Here is a 10,575-nt window from a genome sequence, read left to right on the forward strand (position 1 = left end):
TTGAGTGTGAGTTTGGCCTTTGTCTCTATGATGTTTGCCTCTGACCAAATGTGAGGGCAAGACTGGGAGCTTAGGGTGACCTTGTATGCCTGCATTTCCATGAATCCCTGTCTGTGGGTGTGTTTGTGTATGTCTTCCAAGTAAGTGGAATGTATTCATGTCAAGTCTCAGCTGTGGGGCACTGACCCTTCCAGAACTGAGAAGATAGGGCTGCCCAGGTGTCTCTGACCTCAGAAACCTAAAGGGGGTGGGGATTGGCCCTTTACTCACTCACCTTGTTCCTCTGTCAGAGCTGAGCTGTGGAAAAGCTGCCCCTAGAGGCTCCCCCTGCAGATTCCTCCACCCCGTGCGAGCTGCCCTCTGATGGATAGGAACACATTGGTGCCAAGCACAGTACAGCCTTTGTGCTCTGCCATCAGCGGTGATCCATCAGCTCTAACCTGACAGCAGGGCGTCAGACCCTAATCCCCACCCCTGCTGGCTTGGGCACTCAGGGCCCCCTGCTCCTACTACAGCCTCCTCCAATAGCAGTCCCACTCCCTCAAGAGGAAGGGAGCCTCCCCAGCTGGAGCTCTGGGGCCAGGCTGTTTGTGCTCCGACTCTGACTGTCTCAACTTGATTCTGCCTATTTGCATGCTGGGCTGATCTCATTTGCGTGGTAGTGGTTGGATTTCAGAATGCTCAGAAATCCCCTCCACCTGACTCCTTCCTTCCCAGTCCCACCTCTCTGACTCCCAGCATCTTCCAGTCCCTACTGACCTGGCAGGGGGGCCAACCTGGGCTGCTGGTTTGCTTGGCTGTCATCAAAACAAGTTTCTCATCCTAGGGTCTCACATGCCTGGGTATAGAGGCTGAAGGGGAAAGTTCTGGAAGGGTGAGAGCCTCTGGCTTCTCCAAACAGGCTCCATATTTTGTTTTCCTAGGCTGATTCTCTGGTATTGTGGATGAGGACCAGGTAGGAGTTGGGTGGCGGGCATGCATGTACATTTCAATAGGGCCTACATGCATGAACATGGCACGCAATTCAGAGTTATTTGTGGGGCAGCAGCTTTGTCACAGGGTGGGAACAGCCCACAGAATCACAGAATGTCAGAGCTGTAAGGTAGTCTAAGGATCAGCTAGAGCTCCTTCTTCCTTCTACATACTGGGAAACTGAGGCCCGAGTAGGGAAGTGACTTCCTCAGGGGTGCACAGAGCACTAATGTCAGAAGTATGAAGCGGTGTACTGATTGAACTTGGGCCTCAGGGCTGAATAAAGTTGCCTCTTCTCCCTCTCTGAGGCTGACAGGTGAAGGGTGCTGCAAGTAAGTACATGCTTTCCAGGTGGACCTGAGGCCACAGGTGGGAGGCATTGAGGGAATTAGAGGTGCTCTAGGTTTCAGGGAGACATTAGGAGAGGTAACGATGGAAAGGTGGGAAGAAGATCCAAGAGTAGGGTGAGAGACAATAGGCTGGTTAGACCAGGGAGGGGAATCTTAAAGGTTCGAGACAGGAGGAGAGGTCTGGAGGCAGATGGGAGCCAGGGTAGAGAGATGAGGGGGAGGGGAGGGCCCCAGGCCTCCGGAGGCCACACATTGTTTCCATTGAAAACTGAGCATCAAATAACCACTGGGAAATCCGTCCCAGGCTGGAATCTGGAGCTCAGAGCCAGGCTCATTCATCAAAAATCTCTGGCTTTGGGGTAGGGAAGTGCAGGTCTGGAGGTGGAAGAGGATGGGTCCTCAGGGAGTGAGAGTCACGGAGAGGTGATTGGTAGACACAAAGCACAGAGCTAGTTTTTAAAATAGCTGGACCCAGACTCAGCAGAGCATGTGTTGCAATATGAACCTGAGGGTCTGTGGAATGATAGGTGAGGATTTCTTAAGAGTAGCCTATGCTCCTATGGGCTGGGCGTTTCAGCTCCTGGTTGAGACAGTTACTGTCAGAAAGTTCAGAGAGAGAGGAAGAAGGAACCCTGGGCAAGGAGTCAGGACACATTTCTGTCATTTCCCCTCTCTGGTTCTCAACTCCCCTGTTGGTAAATCAAGAGGCTAGATTGGCCCTTTGAGAGGTGACATTCTTTTTCTGATTCAGCATGTGGGGCTGGAGGAAGTGCTCTTGGGGTCGGGATAGGAGAACTGTTTTGAGTGTTATTTGAACCAGACCTAGCTCTAAAGATGGGATCAGAGAGGGTAGGTTTCCTTGGCTATTTTGTCTCTTTCCCATCTCCGCTTCTGCTTCCATACTCAATCTCACTGAAAGGCAGCCAGTATGTTCTCTGGACTCATTTCAGCCTACCTAGAACTGCTTGGCCTTCTTTGTCATATTCACCTCTGAACAGCCCCTGCCCCTGCCCCTGCCTGTCCCCCTTCCCTTCCAGCCTCTCCATTCTGCCCTCCGTGTGGGCTCAGAGCCCTAAAATGCCACCCCACCCCCCTTCTAGTCTCTGGACAGCTTCTATTTCTGCCTCTTTGACAAGTTGTGACATATTTGGGAGCAGCTGCTGCCTGGGTGGAGGTGCCTTTGCTTTTCTCCCAGCTCTGTCTTCTCCTCCCCAATACCTCTCCCAAAAGCCACCCCTTCCCAGAATGTGCTGTAAGACCCTCCCTGAATTCCTCTCTCTGGAACTCAGACATCCAGCTTTTCCTAGGTTCCTGCGGGGTGGCCAAGGCTCTAAACGGATATAAAGGGACCCTTATGGGATAGGAAGTCATGTGACAAGGTATAGAGAATAGGATCTCTTCTTCCAAGTCCTATGCTGGGTAGTTTGAGGCAAATTTCTTCCTCCTCTGGGATTCATCTTTCTATCTTTAAAATGGGAATGGGGAGTTCCCGTCGTGGCGCAGTGGTTAACGAATCCGACTAGGAACCATGAGGTTGCGGGTTTGGTCCCTGCCCTTGCTCAGTGGGTTAACGATCCGGCGTTACCGTGAGCTGTGGTGTAGGTTGCAGACGCGGCTCGGATCCCGCGTTGCTGTGGCTCTGGCGTAGGCCGGTGGCTACAGCTCCGATTGGACCCCTAGCCTGGGAACCTCCATATGCCACGGGAGCGGCCCAAGAAATAGCAACAACAACAACAACAAAAGACAAAATAAATAAATAAATAAATAAAATAAAATGGGAATGATGAGTAGTCTTCCCTGTCAACTCTAGGTAGTTCTGCCACCTATTAACTGTAGAGACTTGTGAACTATCCCTGTGCTATTGATACCATTACTCTTGTCTTCTCTAAGGAATTTTACCCCATTGTCCTTCTTTCTCCCAAATATGTTTAGTTTCTTTCTCTCTGCTGGTCTTTCCTCTTAGCTCATAAACATGCTGAAGGCTCTCCCATCGAATAGTCCTTCTTGGAGTTCCCGTAGTGGCTCAGCAGTAAGGAACTCTAGAATCCATGACAATGCGGATTCAATCCCTGCCCTTGCCCAGTGGGTTAAGGATCCGTCATTGCCATAAGTTGCAGTGTAGGTCACAGGCCTTGCTCAGATCTGGCATTGCTGTGGCGGTGGTGTAGGCCAGCAGCTGCAACTCTGATTCAACCCCTAGCCTGGGAACCTCCATATGCCACAGGTGTGGCCCTAAAAAGCAAAAAAAAAAAGTTCTTTTTTCCCCATGTAGCCCTTCAGCTAAGTCTCAGTCACTAACCTTCCCTTCTTCAAGTTTCTCGAAAGAGGAGTTTACACTTACCCTTTCCACTTCCCATTCACTTAACTCCTCACTGGTTTCTTCCTTACCTGGGACACTAAAACTTCTATTCCCCAAATATCAGACAGCCTCACTAGATGCCAACTCCAGGAGCTATTTCTCAGCTTTAACCTTACTTGATTGGTTTGTGTCATTTGACAATGTTGACCACATCCTCCTTAAAACTGTTTTCTTAGCTTCCACGACCCCTCCATCTCCTAGTTCTTCTCTGGTTTCCCTCAGCATTGCTCCTTCACTCTTCTCTTTCCCCTCCTCTTTTTCTTCATGAGCTTGTCCTCTGTCTGCCCTGTAAGAGGGATTTTCTACCCTCAGTCCTCTTCTCTACCATCTTCTTAGATAATCTCATTCTCCCACCTAGGTTTCAACTACCATGTCTAAAAATGTGAGCTGTTCTAAACTGTTATATATTGATGACTCCCAAATCTATACTCCAGCCTTGTTCTCTCCCCTGATCACACATTCGAGGTTCTGTTAGATATCTCCACATACATATCCATTTTAGGAGTCTCGCAGTCTCCTAAAATTAAACGTATTTGCTATGGAATCCATTTACTCACTTCCTCCATTTCAGTCTCTCCCCTGTTGGTAACTAATGTGACCACCCACCCAATATTTCCTCTCTCTTAACCTTCCAAATCCAGTTATTCAAAAAGCCCTTCAGGGAGTTCCCGTTGTGGCGCAGTGGTTAACGAACCCGACTAGGAACCATGAGGTTGCGGGTTCGGTCCCTGCCCTTGCTCAGTGGGTTAACGATCCGGCGTTGCCGTGAGCTGTGGTGTAGGTTGCAGACGCGGCTCGGATCCCTCGTTGCTGTGGCTCTGGCATAGGCCGGTGGCTACAGCTCCGATTCAACCCCTAGCCTGGGAACCTCCATATGCCGCGGGAGCGGCCCAAGAAATAGCAACAACAACAACAACAACAAAAAGACAAAAGACAAAAAAAAAAAAAAAAAAAAAAAGCCCTTCAGGGAGTTCCCATCGTGGCTCAGTGGTTAGCACATCCGACGAGGAACCATGACGTTGAGGGTTCGATCCCTGGCCTCGCTCAGTGGGTTAAGGATCTGGCATTGCCAGTGAGCTGTGGTGTAGGTTGCAGACGCGGCTCGGATCCCTTGTTGCTGTGGCTCTGGCGTAGGCCAGTGGCTACAACTCCAATTAGGCCCCTAGCCTGGGAATCTCTATATGCTGCAGGAGCGGCCCTAGAAAAGACAGGGAAAAAAAAAAAAAAAAAAAAAAAGCCCTTCAGTCTCTGCTCTCCTCTGCACCCTAACAATTCATAGAATTCCTAGCTTCACCTAGGTCCAGGAATTATTTGCGTTCCCACTAGGTATAGCAAGAGCCTCACAAAAGGGTCACACTTAGGGTCACACTTAAGCAGTAAAGTAAAGTACTCTATGTATGCTTTTTACAAGTTTAAAAACAAGCTTCAAACAAACGATCAAACTAATAACTTCCAGCCAGCACAAAGTCCAACATTCTTCAAAGGAATATGATAAAATCCAACACTCAGGAGTTCCTGTGGTGCATTAAGAACCCCACTGTATCAGCTCGGCTTGTTGCAGAGGCGTGAGTTCAGTCCCTGGCCTGGCACAGTAGGTTAAAGGATCCAGTGTTGTCACAGCTACAGCATAGGTTACAGCTGTGGCTTAGATTTAGTCCCTAGTTGGGAACTTCCATATGCCGTAAGTGAGGCCATTAAAAAAAAAAAAAAAGTTGACACTCAATTATGTAAAATTCACAAGGTCTGTTATATAATCAAAAATTAGTAGGCAGCAAAGAAGCAGGAAAAAAAAATATAACCTATAATCAGGAGAAAAATTAGTCAGTTGAAATAGACCCATAAATAATAGAGATGATAAAATGAGCAGACAGGGCCATTAAAAGAATATTATAAATATGTTCAGTATGCTTAATGATTTAAAGAAAAACATGAGCCTAATGAGAGAAATAGAAGATAAAAAATAATTCAAAATTCATCAGATAGGATTTATATATTAGTCAGTTTTGGCTGTCATAACAAAATACCATAGACTGGATGGCTTAAACAACAGAATTTTATTGTCTTAGTTCTAGAGACTAGAAATCTGAGATCAGCGTGCCAGTATGGTTGGGTTCCTGTAAGAGATCTTTTCCTAGCTTACAGATGGCTGCCTTAATGTGTTGTGCCCCCATGGCCTTTCCTCAGTATAGAAAGAGAACAAGCTCTGTGGTGGTGCTTCCTATAAGAGTAATAATCCCATCAGACCAGGCCACTTCCCTCATGACTTAATTAACTCCCCAAAGCCTTGTCCTTAAATACCATTACACTGATTTCATTGAGGAGTTAGGGTTTCAACATGTGAATGGGGGCAGACACAGACATTCAGTTCATAACAGTAATCGATTAGACATTACAGGAAAAAGTTTATTGAATTTGAATACAAAGCAATAAGAAATAGCAAAAATGAAATTCAAAGATAAAATATTTTTAAAAAGAGCTTCACATTATATGTACATGTAATTGAAGTCCTAGAGGGGGCAGAAAAATATTATAAGAAGTAACAGCTACAAATTTTCCATATTTGATGGAAATTATAAACTCACAAATCTAAGTCATTGAGTCCCAGGAAGGATAAATACAAAGAAAACCAAGGAACGTCATAATCAAATTTTTGAAAATGCATTAAAAAGAGAAATTTTAAAGCAGTCAGAGAAAAGGGGGCATAGTATGTATAGAAGAACAAAGATTTTTAAGAACTGCTGATTTACAATCAGTTAATATAAAGGACAGAAGACAGCAGAACAACATCTTTATAAAGTGCTGAAAGAAAAGCAAATCTGTCAACCATGTATTCTATACCGAATGAAGGTGAAATAAAGACTTTTTCCGAACAAAGATAAGCTGGCAGAATTTATCACCAGGAGATATTCACTATGATAAATGTTAAGGAAGTCCTTTAGGCAGGAGTATGATACAAAATTGAAACTTAGATCTACATAAAGGAATGGAGAACATCGGAAGTGGTAAACATGTGGGTAAATATAAAAAGACTTTCCACCCTCATTTAAAAGTTTATTTAAAAGATAGTTGTTTATTTAAAGCAAAAATAGTAACAATGTATTGTAGGGCTTATAACATAAAAATAAAATGTATGACAACAAGAGCACAAAGAATGGGATTTGGACAATGAAGTATACTGTTGTAGGGCTCTTATATATGAAGTGGTATAATATTATTTGAAAGTAGACTGTAATAAGTTAAAGATGAGTATTGTCAACACTAGAGCAACTAACAAAAATAAAACATAAGAGCAACTACCAAAATATAAAACATAGAGTTATAGTTAGCCAACATTGGAGATAAACTAGAATGTTAAAAAATTCTTAATCTTGAAGAAGACTGGAAAAGAGGCAAAAAGAAACAGATTGATAGGATAAATTGAAAACAATTTGCAAGTTGTTATATTCACACTGGATCAAATCTATCACTGCATAAATATAAATATACTAGAGTAAAGAAATAAGATCCAAATATAGGCTGTCTAGAGGAATCTAACTTGACACAAAGATACCAGTAGGTTGAAAGATGGAATAATATATACCATGATAACATAAATCATAAAAAACCTGGAGTGCCTATATAAATATCATGAAAAGTAGATTTCAGAACAAAAAGTATTACTTGGGATAAAGGGATGCATTATATAAAAATGAAGGGATCAATTTATCAATACAACATTAATCTTTAATGCATATGTATCTAATAGTAGGCCTTCAAAATACATAAAGCAAAATACAAAAAGACAAAACTGAAGGGAAAAATAGACAAATCCAAAATTTTAGCTAGAGATTTCAGAAATCCTCTCAGTATTTCATAGAACAAGTGGATAAAATCAACATGGAAATAGAAGACTTAAGCTAGTCTATCAATCAATTTTGCCAATTGAATTTGGAAGATATTCCACCCAACAATAGCTACACATGACTGAGATAGGCTAGACTACAAAACGAGTCTCAATAAATTTAAAAACATTGATAATAGGAGTTCCCGTTGTGGCGCAGTGGTTAATGAATCCGACTAGGAACCATGAGGTTGTGGGTTCGGTCCCTGGCCTTGCTCAGTGGGTTAAGGATCCGGCATTGCCGTGAGCTGTGGTGCAGGTTGCAGACTCGGCTTGGATCTGGCGTTGCTGTGGCTCTGGTGTAGGCCGGGGGCTACAGCTCTGATTCGACCCCTAGCCTGGGAACCTCCATATGCCGCTGGAGCGGCCCAAGAAATAGCAAAAAGACAAAAAATAAATAAATAAATAAAATAAAGACATTGATAATAAAGAGCATATGCCATGACTACAATAGATTAAATTAAAAATCAATGACAAATTTCTAGAAAATCCCCAAATATTTGGAAATTAAATTTTTTAATAACTCATGGGTCATTATTTATTGAGCCCTTTCTTCTAGGCCCTGTGCTAAGTGCTAGATAACCTGTAATTCATTAATCTTCACAATAATCCCATAAGGTAATTACACTATCACCATTTTGCAGATGAAGACCCAGAATTCAGAGAGGGTAGGCAGGACCAGAAACTCAAATCAGTCTAATGCCAAAGCCCAGCTCATGATCGGTATGTTATTTAACAGTCAACTAGTGAGAGCAGTTGAGATGGGTGCTACAAAGAGAGCTTTGCTAGAAGAGCCCTATTGGGCATGTGGGTAGGGGAGTGTGTGGCTCAGCTGTTCATAGACTGCTTGCCTTCTCACTAAATCCCCATCCCCAGTATCACCCCCAGGCTTGGTGCTCAAGAACCTTCCCTTTAGAAAGTCTCCCGTTGGATGTTTCCTTGTGTTCTTCCCCACCCAGATTCCTCTCTGTTACGGAGCTCCTCTGTAGGTAGCCAGCTCTTTCCCTGACAAGTTCACAGGCCTTTCTCAGATGTTCTCTAAATTCTTCACAGGCTTTCTTGGTCTTCCTCCTCTGAGTCCCACCTTCACTGCCCTCACTTGTGGCTTTCCTAATCTCAGCAAGCCTGCTTTCCGCCCCAGGGCTTTCTAGACCCTTATCTTTGGGCTCTGAGCTCTAAGCAAGCCTCAAGACTGCCCATGTTCCTCGGCTGACTTCTCAGACCAGATCCACTATTGCTGGTCACCTAGAGTCTACCAGTAGTCAGAATATCCCCACACTGTCCAGCACTGCCCAGGGGCTTGCTTTTCCTTTCTCTTTTACTTGAGAGACCCTTGAGCCAGACTACCTGGGTTTTAATCCTAGCATTATCACTTTCTAGCTGTGAAAGTAGCTTAGCTTCTATGTGGCTTCATTTCTTTATCTATTTCATAAGGATAAAAATAAGCCCTGTCTCATACAAGTCACTGTATGGATTAAATGAGTTCATATTTATGTGAACGCTTGCCATGTAGTATGTACTCAGTAAGCTTTAGCTCCATTATTAATATTGAACCTACCTCTGTCCATGTCTCCCCCATCACACTGGGAGCTCCCTGAGAACAGTAGTGTTTATTCTGTCACCCTATCACCCTGGGAGCTCTCTGAGGAGAGGCGCTGTATCTCCCCTAAAAGTGGGGGTTCCCTTATATCTCCCCCATCACACAGGAGCTCCATCTGTGCCTTTCCCTCATCACTCAGGACAGGGATATGAATATGGCAGTCCAGGGGAGCTCCTGGGCAGTAAGGCTGTCTGGGGCAGAGGTCCTGGGAGAGGTCTAGTCCTGGTGAGGGAGTCATGGGGTCCTAGATAGAGATTCCTACACAGGGCAGGTGGCCCCCATAGCGAGCTGGGAAACTCCAGAGACAAGGTGGCCTCCAAGGACTCCTTCTACCCTTAGGAAGGGGCAAGCCAGGCATTGGCCCTAGACTCTCTGTTTATGCACACCGTTCTGAAGATGTCAGCCCCAGACACAAGCTTACTTCTTTCTCTCCATCAAAAGACAGGAGATCCAGTATAATCCAAGGCAAAGGTCAGATCAAGATGGCCTTGATCCTAACCCTGATACTTGCTGGTTGTATGACCTTTTACTCATTTATCATCTTGGAATCTTTGTTTCCTCATGGGCAAAATGGTAATTAGAAACTTTGTTTCTCTGGGCATACCATGTACTCAATAAATTTTGAATGAATGACTGCATACTCCTTTCCTTTCTTTTTGGGGTTTAGAGAAGGGCATAACCAGCCTTGCCTCTGGTAAGTCGAATTCCAGCATCTGCAGGCCAAACGGGTCATCAAGATGACATTTAGTCCATTCCCAGGCTTTAATCCATTCCAAGCACACACTTAAATAAGCTCCCAAAATGGAACCTTTGGTAATACATTCCCATTCTTTGGTTATGAGAAAATCCCTTCTAACATCACTTTACTCCCTCTCTACCCCACCCGTAGTGGCACATCACAGGCATGTTTTGTCTTTGACGCTTCTCTGGAGCTGGGTTGTAGAATGTGTAAGGCATTAGGTCAAGAGTCGTGACATTTGGATTCTAGTCCTAGGTCTTCTATTAACCCCAGTGTGACCCTGAAACGGATGCTAATATTTACTGAGTCTCTAGGGTGTCCTGGCCACTGTGCTAATTGGTACACATACATTACCTCATTCACTTCTTAGAAGTGACACAATCCCTTTACAAAGGGAAAAATCTAAGGCTCAGAGAAGTTAAGAAACTTGCACTAAAATCACACAGCTCTTAAGTGATGAGTTCACGTCTCCCTGACTCCATAGCCTCTTTCCATTGTGTTGCACTGACTTCTCTAGGGCCCATAGTTTCCTGATCTGTAAAATTAAAGAATTGGATTCTGTGTTCTGGAAGGTCTCATCCAGCTTTGACCTTTTGTTACCACCTGCTCAAGGCCTCTGGAAGGATCTTGGGAAATTTGTGCACAGCTTCCTGGCTCGCCCTTTCCTGACCGTCT

The sequence above is a fragment of the Sus scrofa genome, chromosome 9 (genome assembly GCF_000003025.6).
Source record: "Sus scrofa isolate TJ Tabasco breed Duroc chromosome 9, Sscrofa11.1, whole genome shotgun sequence".
Taxonomy (NCBI): Eukaryota; Metazoa; Chordata; class Mammalia; order Artiodactyla; family Suidae; genus Sus; species Sus scrofa.